We start from the raw sequence: 15,985 nt of genomic DNA, 5'->3' as shown, positions 1-15,985 counted from the left end.
AACTTGTTGTTTGTTTGCGCAGCTCTTCATTGTCTTTGAGTGATTGATACATGCCCTTCCAAATTGTCCGTTGAGATGGTATACTGTATCTTTTGTTTGATGTATTGAATGCTCTAGGTAAAGGTGGTTTGACTTCATGGAAGCTTGCATCCAGCAGGTTGACAGCACTACAGGATGTCTCGTTGGAGCATGGCAGTGTGGAAATTTCCACCTGCACTGTGTTGTCTTTGCTAGACAATCTACACCTCATAAGCTGACATTAATGATGTGGTTTAACCTTAAAAAGTCAGGTTTCTTTGTTCTCAGGGTTACTTCTTTTGACATAATAATTATAAATGGTAAATATTTAGTATTTTGGATGATGTGATGTTTGTAGTGTCAGCAATGACCTTAAAAACATCCTGATTATTGTTGACAAGAGTGTGGTGGTACTGTAAACTGGCTATACCTGACATATACGTTTCTACCTCACTGAGAAATGATGTCCAGTGGCTGGCACATTGTTCTCTCTTGTGTTGCACTATTAAATGACAAAACAAAAGAAAATATCAATTTCAGCTTCGCTATTTTATCTCAGAACAGCAGAACTTTAATGTTTCTATTGAGGAATATGCAGTCGGCATGCTGGTGTTGTAGCTCATACATCATTTCATTGTACCAACAATGTCTGATCCAAAGATGCAGTCTTATTGGCACTAGCTCGCATTGTACAGGCGGTGCTGCTGCTGTGTGTGTCCTGTGGTCACAAAAGGCTCGCTGCCCAGCTGTACAATCGGTCTTCTGTTTATGTGACATATTGGATTGCAGTTTGTCACAGTCAACGGCCATGTATTTTATCACGATAACAAGCCCCCTTTTGTTGTTGCTGTTGCATTTTCTGCCAGGCTATTGTACTGCAGGCCTCTGAGCCCACACAGTGCTAAGGGTTTGACCCCCCAGCTTTTCTTTTATCCACTGACAATTCCCTGCTATCAGAGACACACGTCTAACCATAGATATAAGATGTTTCATATCTATGCGTCTAACGCTGTAACATACCGAATGGATAGGTTAAAATGAGTTTAACTGAAGTTTGAAATAAGTAGTGAAAAGATGTAGTGGTGACTGGCTGTTACTGTAAAAATCAGGATGCTGATATCTCTGGATCTTTGTAAAACAGTCAGAGTACGTATCTCATTAGCGCTGTTAATAGTTTCCTTCAATAAGTGGATTTGAAGTGATAAGGTTTTGGGGAGCTTTACCTAAAGAATCCCATTTTGGCTTCCCTCTGAGGTACCCTGCTGCTGAATGAGTCCCCAAAGCCCCTGGCTCGGGACCGCTGGTCTTAATTTTAAGCCCTCTGGTCCCCTTTGGCTTTAATTGGCTCTCTCTGGGAAATCTTATGCCTTCAATTGATTTCTTTCCCCTCGGCTCTCTCTAATAAAACGTGCTGGCTCCTGCCATTATTATTATTATTATGGTACACAATCAACACAAGCGTGTGTGATTTCTCCTGGGAAATATGGAAATATGTGGCTATGTTGTTAACATTACTGGGTGGTTGACAACAGGCTACACAGTAGTGGTTTACACACAATGCAGATCTTCATGAAGGTGGCTTAGGCTTTATGATTATGTGTTTAATTAGGCTTGTCTGTGTGTGACATTTAATCCAGGGAAAGAGAAGAATTGATCATAGAAGAAGAGTCAGTGATATCTATAAGAAGGCCAATCCACATGTTTATCCAGCACAAATAGCATTGTGTAATAATTTATCTTGGATATAAAGATAAATATTCTGTATTGGCTGATTATGGTTCATTCCATAATATTAGAGTAGATATGTTTGCTCCAGTGACCAGTGGATACTGTAGTATTCATAATGTTGTTACTTCATAGAGAGCTGAAGCCCTGACATCACATTCTTTGTAATACTAAGCTTCTGTAACTCAATGCAATCTCCCATTCAGCATTTCTTTCATTGGGCTTTCTGGAAAAATTAAGCATATTCTTTAGGTTTATTTTCCATATTCAGCATCCACTTGCTATCCAAAATTGAAGCCTTCTTGATTTTAACAAAGTTATACAGCTATTAATTTGTTAGCATACAAAAAAACTACATCACCCATGAAAGGTAACTGCATTTTATTTCTATGGTATTCACCATTTTCTTGCCGTTATACTAAAAGAATCAATAAAATGTTAAATGAGGCCTGTGTTATGTTATGGGGGGAAAAAGTATTCGTTTCTGTATCTTCTGCAGTGCATTGTCCCTTGTGATCGAACAAAACACATAGGCGGGGCTTTCTTAAAGTAAAGATAGGCAGGGGCATCTGTCATTCCTCTTCACTCTGAAGTGCTCTGTATTGCCTCGAAAGTGGATGTCCACATGACTCAGCTTACTAACTTATTAGTTCCGTTGGTAATGCTGTCGTGTTATGGATTTGGTTTCTGGTCACAGCGCATGGTTGGTTGGTACAGAGAATATTACAGCTTCAAATTACAGGCCAAGCAACTAGACAGATCTGATCTTGTAGATGAATGCTAACAAGCAAGCCCAGTGTTGAAGATTTGCCTTTGGGTATGATAGGGCCATCACAGTTCATATTCTTTCTTTGATAGTTGTTAGGCATTTTACAGTCTGAAATGTTGGTAGCTATTATGCTCAATTCCCGGCCAGGCCACCAGTGTCTATGTCTAGTGTCTAGGCCTATAATTATTTTTATATAGAATATTATTATTTATTTTTTTTTTTTACAAAACTCTTATGTAAAACATCTGCTACTTTCTGGGTTATTCACTGGTTAGCCAGGAGTCCAATGGGATCAAGGAGATGCATCCACTATAAATGAGAGGACATGAATATTTATCAGTCGGACTTTGCCCTGTCACTAGTAATTCCATTGAGGTAAGTTAGTAAGGGCGTTCAGCTCATTGTCCTTCACAGGAACAGATAGACTATAACACATTCACCAAACCTTTGTCACCTTACTTTTCAGTGGCTCTACGCTCCAATAAATGGTCAAGCTGAGTATTGATCAATCACTAACCACAAATTGCACTGTTATCTGAAAAGTCAGGCCACTAAATGCTGAATTGATTCACGATGTTTACTCCTCAGGGCTTTATGCCATTGATTCCCTTGAATCTGGTCACCTGTGCCACAAATGGCTATATAATCCGTGCTTTAAGTGGTACACCACTCAATTTAACGTTTTACATAAATTCTCTCTATAGTCTAAACGAAACACAATCAGTAACATTTAGGCTAGATGATCAAAAATGCAAGGCAAGTTTACTTGTATAGTACCTTTCAAACTGAAATTCATGGTGGTTTACATAAGACAAAGAAATGCAATACTGAAAATATAAATATCGCAATGCTTTCATCAGTGGGCCATAGGCTCAATATGTGTGTGTGCCTGCTACTTCTGTGTTTCTGAGTTATATCTTCTGCTACTTTTAATAGAAAGTGACCGCAATAAAGTAAAGACTGACTTTCAGTATCGGTTGTTGTTTCAGTATTGGTGTTGCACTCGTTCTCTCTTGTGAGGTGTGAAATAGCGAGAGGGATAAAAAACGTACTGTAAATGATTTGGATCAAGCATGTGTACCTAAACCAAACGGCATGTTTTAGTGTGCTACCCCATGTCGTTAACTCCTTCTTTTTTTTGGGCTGTAAATCACACTCATAAAATGGGACACGGCTTCAGATGAAACCTCTTCCATTGGCCGTTAAGGGAAGTTAATGCTGTCAGTAGTGACGTATCTGAACAGTGCCATTGTAGAACAACTGCAGAACATTCACCCAGCCAGCAAATGTCATTTGCTTAACATGCTTATGTAACATTTACAGTCTTTTGTAACATTACAGAAAAACTTGCTTTTTGTGCTGTGTTCAGTTCTGATACTTGAGCATTATTGTGAAGTTTTGAGTACTGGATTTTGAGCGGATTTTTGCTGTGAATTACATATAAAGTCTGCATGCTCCACTGTAGATCAACACTTACAAACTGAGTACTTGACTACAGATTCTTGCCAGAGTGCAAAGTCATTTGTACAGATCAGCTGCTTAAAGGTTGTCTCCTCACTCTTAGCGCACCATTGAGGACTTACTGCATATTCGGTGCTGTATCATAGCAACTGACTGCTATATTTTTTCATCTAGGTAGTGGTTGCCAAGGCTGGGAGTTTATTCTCTGAAATCAATGCCATTTCCAAAGTCATTAATTCACTCATCCTACCTGAGCTAATGAGCAGATAAACACCTTTTGTAACACACATAAAACCGACCTTCAGTTGGAATAGGGCAGAAGTAGTGATTCCAGTGGGATATGGCATGTTTATATTGTTGAGGACTTGGGCTTCAGATATTGTACTATTTGTCTTACTATGTGTCTTTTTGCGTCCGTGACTTGTAAGTTTTCACTAATCGTCACAAACAGGCAGTTGTTTGAGCTTGTAATGGTCTGCTTTACTGGGCAAAAAAAGACTACTCTTGAGGATTTAAATGAATGGACTACAATAGTTCTCAAAGAGGCTCAGTATTCATTAATGATGCTTTATATTTTTGTTGGGAGTTCGGTTCGTGCGTCCAACCCCCAGGGTACATTCTTCACCATACCATTATTCCACCAATCCCTTATCTACGATGTTTGACGATGTTTTTGAGATTACAGAAAATTGTTCTATTTTATTATTTGAGGCTGAACAGTTTCAAAGCCTGATAATTGGACCACTGTCTTTATATGTGTCATGTTGAGGAGCCTCAGCCGAAGCCCCATGCCATGTCCAAACAACATGATAGTAGTTAAAGTGTGGTTAAAGGCTGTCTCAGATGTTGCTGGCAGAGTCCTGGCTAGCCTCAGTAATTTTGCCCTTGGTGAAGAACACTCTGACTCACTGCCTTTTAGCTGCATTCACCTCTCGCACATCCGCTGCTACTGTACCTATCATCACAGCAAGAAAGTCCACCATATAACTCTTTTTCTAAATTGATAGTTATAAAGTATCTTGCATTTCTAGCCTAACATTTTTGGTTTGTTTTTCTGGTCAAATGTAGATGTAACATCTTGTTGAGATATACATATTAAATGTCAGATTTGTAGTCCCTCACATAAAAAGCAACAGCTTCTTTTTAGACCACCCAGTACCAATGTTCAACATGGAGAAATCAATCCGCCACAATAATGACATGTTGCACTTTGCAGAAGGGACACAACTTGTTCAGCTGTTTGTATTACTGATTAATAACAGCAGGAAAGTATTTGCAGGGTATGAGACATGGCCACCTGGTGATGTCTTCACCCGTCTTTGGCCCCATGTACATTTTTTGGTTATCTGCTTATTTGTTACATAGTGAACATAAAGTATACATAAGACCTGGGTGCCGTGAGTATCCAGTGACCCTCTTTTACACTAGCCAAGAAAACCGCAACCGTATCATTTTCATGGTTGTCACCCCAAGTCTGCATGGCCCACACAGGACCTTTTCTAGAGCATTGGCTAATTATGCATACAAGATTTTTTTTCTTCCCTTCTGTTGCTCTGCATTTGTTTTTTCACTGACATTGTAACCTACTGTTTTGTACAAATGCCTGAGTGGATCAAGCCAAGGTCACTCATCACTGTGTAAATGCATCCAGCTGTGATAACTTATATTTATATAAAATATATTTTATATATTTCATCGTTACACTTTCCTATTGGGCACCAGGATGACTGCTCAGAGCACAGATGGTGTCTCTGACCAAAAGCAGCCCTGTAATCTTTGCTTGCTGCTTGAGTGAGGTTCACATGTTTTAAGAAAGTAGACACCGGTTCTGGCCCGGGTAATGGCTGATTGTTTAGCTTTTAATAGCCAGTCTGACCGTAGAACCTGACTGGGATCTGTGGATCAGCTCAGAGAGGAGAGTGCCACACTGCAGGCTTTAACACTCCACGTGTGTGTGTTTCTGCATCAATGAGTGCTTCCTTTTTTGTTGCTATCTGTTTGGCACTTTTCTCATTATTTCTAGCATCAACACCATACCACATATTTGTGATTCCAGTAAATCATTGGCTGCATCTGCGTAAACGGGTCAATGATGAATAAGGGTTGTCAAGATGAAAAATCTTTGAGTTTTGTTCAAATGTATAATTTGTGTTATTGTTCATTTTATCTCATTTGAAATAGGATTTGCACCATTTTAATTTTTTTTACAAAAGGTAGGCTCAAATGGACCTAAAACTGTCAAGTGGTGTAACCACAAAAGAATGATAAATATTTACTATTTCATCCACCACATTGTATGTGAATGTACTCATACGAATATAACTGTGTATGTGTGAACAGTGTGTTTGTGTGTGAGAAAGAGGTAGATGTAGATGGGTCGTCTCGCATTGCCAGACCTTCCTCCACAGTAGAGCTGTCAATCTTCCTCTATAATACCATTTTTTTTTTTTTATATTTAAATAATATTCGAATATTTAATGCTCAATTGCAGCCTGTAAAATAACTACACTACTCGGGCATTGTCGATGGCATTACAAGCATGTGGTTGTTGTTACACGTTCCGTCCACTAGAGGGGCTTCCAACATTAGCCTGGCCTTGAGGGGACCTGCTAGCCTAGAAATCTAGACGCACCCTATCGGCAGCAAATGTAATTTGCAGCCAAAATCTTGATGTGGGTCTGGCTTGTCAGGCTAGGGACCTGCATGCAACTTTCTTTACATTCATTTTCCACCACGCACACAGCTACAAACACAAAGTGTAGTGAAGCGGCTCTGTTGTAAAGGCTAACAGTGCTCTGTTAGCACAATGACCTCATGTTAGTTTTGTCATAAACTAGCTAGCTAGGTAAGTAACAAACGATGCTAACTGCAGTAATAACGCCGCTGTCACTATTATTTTTGTGATTTATAAGAAACATGTTTCGACTTGGTGGAAGTCGATTTTAAAGTCATGTTAAAACTATTTCCCGTCCTTCTTACGATTTCCAGCCACAGCCTGTCACTCCCCCGTGTACTAATGTTAAACGGTATGTAACGTTCGCTCCGAAATGTTGTACTAGCTAATGTTACTCGGTACGTAACGTTAGCTCCGTAATGTTGTACTAACGTTATCTTAGACCTCACAATGCCTTGTGTTTATCACTCCCGCTAAGTTATTGTTCATAACGTGACATGCGGGTAGGCCAAGGCGAGAAGAGGGAGATTAGCTAACGTTAATCAACATATTTATAAAAAAAGTCACATTCGAATAGTAATTTCAGCATCCAAATAGTATTGATTTTTTTTACTATTCGAATTTCGGCAGCCTTCTTCTTCAGTGCTGCAGAGAAGGGTCTGGCTAGTCCACACAACATTCTGTGATGGGAGAAAAATGTGCTAAGGTTTCTAGGTATTTATTTAAACAGGTCACAATCGTCTTGGGCGGCGCTAAGCGTTGGATGCAGCGATGCAAGCTTAGGAAGTTAGCTTGACTGACAAAATTCCCCAAATTATTAGAATAAATATAAAAATGACTTTTTAATTATATTTATTATGCTTATAATAATCTTTAATTTAGGGTTATGCCAAAGTAGTTTATTGGATGTATTATTAAAAAATGTGCCCATTTTTAACAATTTTTTGGTTACACTTACACCACCTAGACATTTTTGCCATTATCCTCCAAGTGGTGTATGTATGACATGCCAATTCGTATGCCATTTTGGCGTGTTATCAAGACGCATAATCGCTTTTTAGCGTGTTTATCAACACCTTTTGGCCTCCATTGACCTACATTACGTGTGAATTATCGCCGTAGCGAGTAGTATGAAAGGACGGAGAGCCGGGATCGCGTCCTGCGTGTGACGTTTATCAACAGTTTCTTTTTTTTTTTATTATTATTATTATTTTTTTAATAAAGCCTTCCCCAATGTTATTTTCCTAAACTCAACTGTTTATTGTTTTCCTAAGCGTGTGACGTTGGTCACCGTCGTGTTTTCCTAAACTCAACTTTTTCCACGCGTGTGATGTTCTCGCGATAGCACGATTCAACGCCACATGGTGTGTATGTTTACATCCGCTGTATACAGCATAGACGTACGTGGAAAGCTCAAAATGTGTACAGATAACACGCCATTTGGCTTTAGGAAAGTGGAGTGTATGTTTATGCAAAGTCATGATGCCATGTTGTCCAAATATTCTCTCAAAATTGATTAAAACCCCAAACTTTAGAATGCAGCCTCTAAAAAAAAAAATAATACATTTTATTTGACCTTTTTATAGACACAAAAAAATGTGCGTCACGTCATTGACCCAAACACAAAACAATCCAACCAACCCGTAATTTTCACTTTCTTAAACATGGGTATCCTAAAGCCCTTATTCCACTATCTTTATGCATCCACAGTTTTATCAAGCAGACAGGCTTGTGGCTTTACTTGAGGTGAAGAACTTTGACAAATTTTTTAATTTTTCTTTGTGTTGTGTGTGTGTGTGTGTTCAGTGAATACACACACACACACACACACACACACACACACACACACACACACACACACACACACACACACACACACACACACACACACACACACACTATCTGCGGCCAGACGAAGACACAGGTAATGTGATGACTACTTTAGTCCTGGCTGGCCAATAAATGTGGCACAAGTCATTCAAGTCATGACTCCGAGAGACAAATGGACTTTTGTGTGTGTGTGTGTGTGTGTGTGTGTGTGTGTGTGTGTGTCTGTGTGTGTGTGTGTTCAGTGCAACTAGATAATGCTGACAGCACAACAGTATTCTCGTTCTTTGCACCAATACAACAAAGCTTGACTCGTTCCATGTAACTGGTGGTGCCCACACCAACACACACGCTCACATGCACACAAAAGTCCATTTGTCTCTCGGGAGTCATGACTTGAATGACTTGTGCCACATTTATTGGCCAGCCAGGACTAAAGTAATCATCACGTTACCTGTGTCTTCGTCTGGCGGCAGATAGAGAGTGTGTGTGTGTGTGTTCGCACGCGCATGTTTGCGAGTGCGTGTGGAGAGGAGAGAAATGTTACAGTAAATGACAGCATAATGCAGTAAAGACTCACACTGAGCAGAAATGGAAACACTATGCTGCAACATGTGTCTTTCGATTTAATTAAAGGTTAACATTTTTAAGTTGGCTACAGTAATAGCTGCCATGCAGTTTCTATACCATTAGAATAGAAGCATTTATATATAAAATAAATTTAAAAAACAGAATACTGAGATATATATATATATATATATATATATATATATATATATATATATATATATATATATAGATAGATAGATAGATAGATAGATAGATAGATAGATAGATAGATAGATAGATAGATAGATAGATAGATATCTCAGTATTCTGTTTATTAAAAACAAATATATATATATATATATATATCTCATTAGCGTCAGTGCTTCAAATTATACCGTGATGTAAAGTTTAGGCCATATTGCCCAGCCCTACCATATATGCTCCACAGCCACTTTTTGCCTAGAATGCAGAGTTGAGTTTAACTTCAAGGCTTTGAGTCCCTCCCTCACTCTGTGAATCTGCATGAGTCATTGTGGACCACAGCTGATGGAAATGAAATGAGACTGTGCAGAACAGGACTGTAGCGTCACATGGGCTGTGCGGGGGGGAGGAGTGGGGTAGTGGGGGAGTGGGAGGTAAGGAGGGGTGGTGACTTAATGACATGGAAAAATGGGTTTTATGCTAATGACCATCTAAATGTATCTTCCACTTTGTGCAGACACACAAACAGATGCAGGGACACATTTACAGACAGGTACCCACCAGTCAGTCACAAGTCAGGCTTGTATAGGAAGCCCCATACTGCTCTTTGCAAAAGGAACTATTTTAGTCGCTGGGTGTTAAACATGGACCATGCACAGGGAGAGAAGAGAGGAGTACTATATATATGAAAAGTAATATTACCCCAGTAGCATGGGTGTGTTTGTGTGCTCATTGAAGGAGTGGAAGTCATTACGCAAGCAAAGCAAGAGAAACAGAGAGCAGGTCAGACTCAACAAGCCAGTTTTATTGAGATGTTTATCTGTCTTAGTGCCATATGGAAACCTTATGCACTGCTTTTTCTTCAGGCCTCTGATCATACACAGACTCACACAGACTACTAAAGGCTAGAAAGTGTCAGTAGGCAGGTTAGTTAGATTGGATAGGGATCCTAAGATTTGTTTGACTCTTTTTAGACTATTGGATTAACTATTTATTTCTTTATAGGCCTTACATAGATTTCCACACAAACACTTCAAAATGATAATACTTTTTGTACCCCCCCTTGAGGTTTTTTAATATTAAGCCACTCTGTCGTTCTATTGGTCAGTCATACCACCGCTTTGGTCCAGACTGAAATAACTCAACAACTATTGGATGGATTGCTATGTACATTTTCATGTAGTGCCACCAGCATGTCAAAGGTTTCACTTTTAATCAGTGAAATAGCTTGACATCCACTCGATGGATTATCAAAACAATGTGTACAGACTAGGCCTGCACGATTCGGGGAAAAATATGAATCACGATTTTTTAGCTTAGTGTTGATATCACGATTCTCTGCCACGATTATTTTCTCACGAAGTGTAGGCTAATGTTTATTGCACACATGAACCATGACAAAACAAAACAAATTGGCAGTACCAAACATAGATTTATTTATTTTTTTGGCACCTATAGCACACAAAGAAAATAAAGTGGCTTACTATTTAAGTACAGTAGACTACCAAAAATAGTGACATATAACACATTGAACTACATATGGCCCTGATGCAGGCTCTATCTGAACTCCTTGAACATGTCTTTACATAATTAAAACATGTCAATGTCAAATGCTTTCAATAAATTAATTGAAGGAGAAAAAAAAAAAATCTAAGTCATTTTAAAAATGAAATCGCGCAGGGGTGAATCAAAATCACGATTTTATAACGATTTATCGTGCAGGCCTAGTACAGACATCCATGGTTCCCAGATGATGTATTCTACTGACTTTGGTGATCCCCTGACCTCTAGTGCCACCATCAGATTGTCAATTTTTGTTTTGAATGAAATATTGAAACTATCGGATGGATTTGCGGTGAAATTTGCTTCAGATATTTAATCTCTCAAGGATATGTGATTTGTTTCATTTAGCGCCACAATCGGGTCAACTAAGTATTTCACAAATTAAAAAAATTGTGAAATACTTTAGTTCCAAATAACTGCAGAACTAATGACATTATCTTCAGCCTCAGCTCTACTTTGTGTTTAGTGCTAATTTGCAAATGTCAGCCTGCTAATTAGCAAATGTTGGTATGCTAAGGCTGCGTTCAGACAGGGAAACGGCGATCTGGCGGTTTGCTACAGGGTTGTGTGGCGGTGTGAGTGTCGATGAAATGGCCTATTTGTGTGACGACCTGTTGTGTTCTTTAACCCCCCAATGTAGCACAAGTAGACCTTATATTTCACAGCTACTGTTTTCCCTCAGATCGTTTATAGATCTCGCCGTTTCCGACCGCACTTGAAAGCAGCTTCATTTCACGGAGAAAGAGAGAAAGAAAAGAGGCGAGTGAGACAGATGGACTGTGCTTTGTTGTTTTGCAAACATTCAGCTGTACCGTAAACATCTGGGCAGTTCAGTGCTTGTGTTTTAAAACTTTCTTGTGGCAGCGATAGAAGCCGTGAGGTTTCCTGTTTACTGTACGGATTTCTCACACCGCCTCAAAACCGACTCACAAGTCTGATCGGCGGTTACATGATTGGCCACTGCAGTGGGACGTAGGGTTGCGTTTTCTCCGCTGCAGTTTTTTTACGTCTCCCCCCTGCAGCAACCCCCGCCGCAGCCTAAACGCACTACCCCCATTCAAAATGAATGGAAAGACCTGCTTTTTTGACCGGTGGCCGACGCAGGCTGTGTGAATGCCCACTAACACTAACTAACGTCAGTGTGTTAGCATTGTCATTGTGAGCAGCATTGTGCGTTATCATGCTGACTTTAAAATTGAGCTCAAAGCACAGCTGTGCCTACGTACACCCTCACAGAGCCTGACTGTAGATTCTTGGTCCTGTTTTTATAGAAAAGGAAAGAGGAAGCTATGCCCAGACAGGGTTTTTCCTGGCTCAGAATGGGCTTTTGGGGGGGGACACTTACTAAGCGGGGGGGGTCATCCCCCAGGAAACGTTCAGCATCAAAGACTTAATTTCCTGCATTCTGGCACATTTTTAAGCATCAGTTTATGGTGAAAATGTCATTATTTATGGTAAACCCAATATTCTGTTGGCAGCTAACAATTCAAAATCTAAAAATATAATGCAGTAAGGGGGCTTTCACATCCTGGACATAGGCCCAGATCAGACTACACTTGACCCCAAAGTCCAGTTTGTTTAATTAATATGAACAGGGCTTTATGGTAACTTTTATGGCACGTTTTGCTCCTAAGTTGAAAAATGTAGGAGTGACTTACATAAGGTAACTGAACTGTTGTAGCTAATTTGTACAATAAAACAATAGTGGAACGAATACAAAATGTTATGAAGTGTAATGTTTTCTATTTTGATTCTATACATTTTTAACCGGTTATGAAACTGTCTCAATTTAATACTGATGCCATCAGACGGCAGCGCAGCCCGCCGCTCAGACAGACAGCCGTTGGAGCTCCAGTGGAAGCAGCTCCGCTCCCGACGGCAGCAGGTTCTCGCTGCGCTGCTGGTCCCCCGGGGCAGCATGATCACTGGGAGAGTCCGGTACAGCCTGACTCTGCAAACGAAGATCCCATTAGCGCTATACAGCGGAGCGTTCAAATCCAGTCAAATCAGCGCCAGCCGCGTGGGTAAAATATATATAATATGGCATGTGGATGAGAGGCTGGCTGCTGAAAATCAGACGCATTTTCCTTTGGCGCTGGCTAAAACCTCTTTGGGGGGCGCCAAAACTTTTTCTATGCAGTAAAAACCCTGCCAGAGGAAACATGACTTGTCATGTCATCCATCTGTTCCCTTCTGCGCCACCACTCCTTCCTTTCTTCACATCCTGGCTGATGCTGCTCTACAGCATGACCTCTTTAGCTAATAAGTTAGATTTTAACACGAGTAGGGACAGAAGGAGAGAAAAGTTGGGTATTAAGTCCCCTTTAAACTTTGTAGTAAAAGCACTTACTTTGGTGCTAATTTCAGGACTAACATATAGAAGAAAATCAATGGGAAGTGCAAGCCAAAAGGATAGAAAAAACGGAAGAGTGGTGTCAGAAGGTCATGAACATGAGCAGTGCTGTAGCCCTGAAGGCCTTCATGTTATCATCCCGCACACTTACACAGACTGAGAGGCACACGCACTGTATTTCACTTCACAATGAGCTTGAGGAAGCTGCCTTATCTCTGTCTTCCACTGCATCCACAATGACTTCCTCAGCTTCTTTCCCTCTGCCAGTCTGTGTGTCAGTCTATAATGTAGCTTCTTAAAGCTGAGCTGAGCATAGGGCCGCAGCTGCCAGGAGGAACTGCCCGACAGCTTATTGCCCTTTAGGCGTTAATCTCTCACTGGCGCCTGCCACCATCAAATCATCTGGATTTTGTCTGTCTCCCGTCTTGTGTCTCTGTCTCCATACACACTGTAATGATGTGTGATTGATCTGCTAAGACACTATGGTCTGGTACGGAGATAAAGTGATGGTGTTGAAGAGGAAGGGAGGAAAGAGCTCTTGTTGTAGCTAAAAGGGTTTATTTGAGCTTTTGGAGTAAATATTGTGTTAATGTGGTTTGTTAACACAGGTAAAAATAACGGAATAATGGTCTCTGTCCTCTGCCAAGGAAACATTTATGGAGTTTATTAGAAGTGAGAGTGGCAGGTTACCAAATCACGACCAACGTTTGTTTACAAGCCTTGGTTTGCTAGTATTTGCATAGTTTAATGGTTTGAACCACTGTCACACCTAACATTCATTCAGTGTTTTTGGTTCTCCCACCCTTCCCAAAATTCAGTCCTTCTCCCAGTCTATTTGGTTGTTTTTCCCAGTGACATATTTCAGTGGGTTTGCTGCAGTGCATTTAGGCTAACCAAAATAGTGGCTTTTCTTATTTCTGTGGCTCTCTTTGAATCTCTTATAAACTGTTCTGCAGCACTGCTTTTCTTACATTCTGAAACAAAAAGAGCGCTCTACCCCAGGGTAAGGTTGACTTCAGAGTGAATCAATAATGGAAAAGGAGATGCATGTAATATGAATGAACAAACAACGCACCCTGGCACAGGAGCTTGTCTATTGCAAAATGTTTATTCAGTAAACTGCTATCCCAACACTGGCGACAGTTTGACAGGAAACACATTTAGCCTTGCCTTTTAACAAATCCAGTGAATATTAAGAATGATATTGTCTATTTAGACTTTCAGGTCGTATTGTTTTTGTCATGCAGTGCAGTATCTAACATTACCACAACTTGGCTGTAAAGTAGAGCATGGACCCATCAGGCAACAGTGGTTGCTAAAAATCCCTCAAGTCTTTGCAATTATGTGGAAGGCCTCCTTCATGTCAGACCAAATTCACAGCCAGGATGCTATGGTGTTAGTTTACAGTGTAAAATCACATCTGTGAGTGGAATGTAGCAAGTCGACTAGCATGTGGTCTCATTATAAAACTGCTGCTCGACGAAAGAAACAGTTGTGTTTACTTTGACAGCTGATTTCTCAACTGACGGACTGATGTCAGTGTACTATATCACAGCGTTTTGTTGATCTAATGAATTTAGATCCATTCAAAACACTGATGAAGTGTTGCTCTGGCATTCGTTGCAGTGAACACTTTGACATCTCACTAGCTGAGATGGGCCTTGAATAATCTGAATCCCTGTCATCTACTTTAAAAGCAATTATCTCGCCAACTTTCTGCTGAGCTGAAGTGACGCAGAACATAAGGTGGTGAGAGATACTGCAAAGGTCTGAGTACCTCCAGTGGTATTGATATCAAAGCACAAACACTGGGAATGGTATGGGAATGGAAATGTTAACATGTGGATTGTAACGAAAGTTGGCATGCAGTTGCTCTTCATGATATGCTAGTATACACAGTGAGTGCTCATGCACGTGTGCTAACCTGTAGCTATAAGTATGTTCTCATGCGTAGTGAGATCATATGTTTTTTTACAGTGAACAAAATAAGATTTTTAAAGTTGTTTCCCATTTATTTTGGGTCGGGAATTCAATTAAGTGTAGAAAAAAAGGCAAAATCCAAGGCACTCTTCTTCAAAATTATTTAAAAAGCTTTTATTTTACTGGCTATTTCATAATGGAAAAATGAAAAGACATAGGGAGAAGCAACCCACACATAGCGGCACAGACAGCCTTCTTCAGGGTGGGCTTAAGAGGTTTATGTTGGAAGGTAGCATTTTAAAGTATTGTTCAATATTTATTGTTTGCCCCCGTCCATATTGACTTCAGTTGCTCCTTTTCACTGCTCTTTTTTTTTGGACTGATATGTGCAGTTTTGGGCAAACAGCTTCAAATCTGCTTCAAAATCTCCAGTTCCATGCCACAAGTATTTGTTCTACCACAGTCCTCACCCTGATTAAGTGGAATACTGCTCTACAGGTTTTTCATGATGCCAGCTGCTGTTACATAGTTCCAAGTTCTATTTTACTCTATGTTATAGTAGAACTATTTATGCTTTATAATCAAAATGTTGCACCTGTAAAAAAAAAAATACTGCAATCGTATTTTTCATATTACATGAAAAGCTTAAGAATAGATAATTCACAGTTGATACATTGCTTAGTCAGAGCTTTTGCCACAGAGTTAGCTTTCAAGTATTCACCCACGGCTCGACTTTGCTGCTGCTTTGAACAATGCAGCTCCTCTGTCACACCCTTCCAGTCTCTCACATGAAATTCCTTCCTTACAAAGCAATGTGTTGATAACCAGGGAGGGGCTGATTTTGCACTCACTTGCTATCAGGCTATTGCAAAGACAGAGTTGTAGTTCCTCAAGTTCGACTTCAAGCTTTATAAGTTCTTTTTTT

General features: G+C 40.0%; 1 protein-coding gene across 1 annotated transcript in view; it reads left to right on the top strand.

Annotated features, from left to right (window-relative positions):
* The window catches only part of mboat2a (membrane bound O-acyltransferase domain containing 2a), a 47,242-nt gene that overhangs the window by 5,507 nt on the left and 25,750 nt on the right, over nt 1-15,985 (top strand). The window lies entirely within an intron of this gene.

Source organism: Perca fluviatilis, chromosome 20, assembly GCF_010015445.1.
Source record: "Perca fluviatilis chromosome 20, GENO_Pfluv_1.0, whole genome shotgun sequence".
In the NCBI taxonomy this organism is placed as follows: domain Eukaryota; kingdom Metazoa; phylum Chordata; class Actinopteri; order Perciformes; family Percidae; genus Perca; species Perca fluviatilis.
Note: the sequence above shows the minus strand (reverse complement) of the source record. Positions and strands in the feature narration are given on the sequence as shown.